The sequence below is a fragment of the Anopheles ziemanni genome, chromosome 3 (genome assembly GCF_943734765.1).
Source record: "Anopheles ziemanni chromosome 3, idAnoZiCoDA_A2_x.2, whole genome shotgun sequence".
Taxonomy (NCBI): Eukaryota; Metazoa; Arthropoda; class Insecta; order Diptera; family Culicidae; genus Anopheles; species Anopheles ziemanni.
In genome coordinates, this window is record NC_080706.1 from 78865750 (window position 1) to 78866886 (window position 1137).

Here is a 1137-nt window from a genome sequence, read left to right on the forward strand (position 1 = left end):
ACATCAAACAGGATGAAAGGAGGACAGAAATGTTTCCCGCATGAATGCCATTCCCTAGCAACCGACATCGGGAAAGGGGTTGCGATGGTTCGGTGATCAAAAATAGCAACCCGAAAAAGCATCGGCATACATATCGTTTTCCGCTATCGCGATGGCAACAACAGAGAAAAAGGAAACAACCATGCGGGAAGCAGGTTGCTTGGATGCATGCTGCCGGGAGAGGGATGCTTACATCGCTCAGGTGGAACCGTTTCAGTGGGCGCTCGGTAAGTGGGGGGGATGTTTTTATTTTGGCCGTCCGCTTGGTGCTTTTAAAAATAGTTCAGCCAAACAACAACGCGGTGAAAGGTAGCGGCACCAACAGGGTTGCCGTTGCCCGGTTGAATAGAGGCTCGCTAACGAGTGACCACTGCCAACCCGGTTCCATGGTGTAATGGTTAGCACTTTGGACTCTGAATCCAACGATCCGAGTTCAAATCTCGGTGGGACCTTCAAGGGAGTAGAGAAAACGAAACCGCGAACGAGTGTGGGCGCGGTTGAGTACTTTTTATGTGGGTGGGTGTGTGTAAGTGGAGATACACTTTTATTGTATTCAATTATTGATTGCAGCAACCCTTCATTAGCAGCAGTTTGCAGATATCTCGCGATGCACTCGTCGGGAGGGGCGGGGCTGCAAATGAAAACTTCAACCGAAGATTTTCCACCCACCCACCAGCCTTTTGCAACACTCTTTCCCGTTCGGTGCTATCGTTTCATGCCGGCACAACACATCACATATCATTAGCGACTGTTAGTGATTACATGCTTTTGCCGTCCGACTTTTTCGCATCCCGTTCCCGACCGTCGACTCACAACAATGGACCTTGAAGGGGGCGGTGGGCCTCCCCCGGATTTTCCCGGCCGAAATGCAACTGCCCTCGGACCGGCGAGCGTGTATGCAGCGGTTGACCGAGGGCAGCATTCCATTTGCAACAGGCAATCTCGCCGTCGTCGTCGTCCTCGGCTATCATAGCTATTATGCTTACCATCACGTCCGCAGCATTCTACTTTTGGCCTCGGTCCCTGTCCATGCGCCCACCCGACATCTTTTGCAACCTTTTGGTCTGTTTGTATCACTTTTCCCCCGGGGGGGTGGAA

The 1137-nt window shown here is 51.9% G+C and overlaps 1 non-coding gene across 1 annotated transcript; it reads left to right on the forward strand.

Annotated features, from left to right (window-relative positions):
* Window positions 1-419: 419 nt before the first annotated feature.
* Window positions 420-491, forward strand: Trnaq-cug (transfer RNA glutamine (anticodon CUG)). The gene has a single exon. It is a non-coding gene; the product is annotated as a tRNA-Gln (tRNA).
* The last annotated feature ends 646 nt before the right edge of the window (window positions 492-1137 follow it).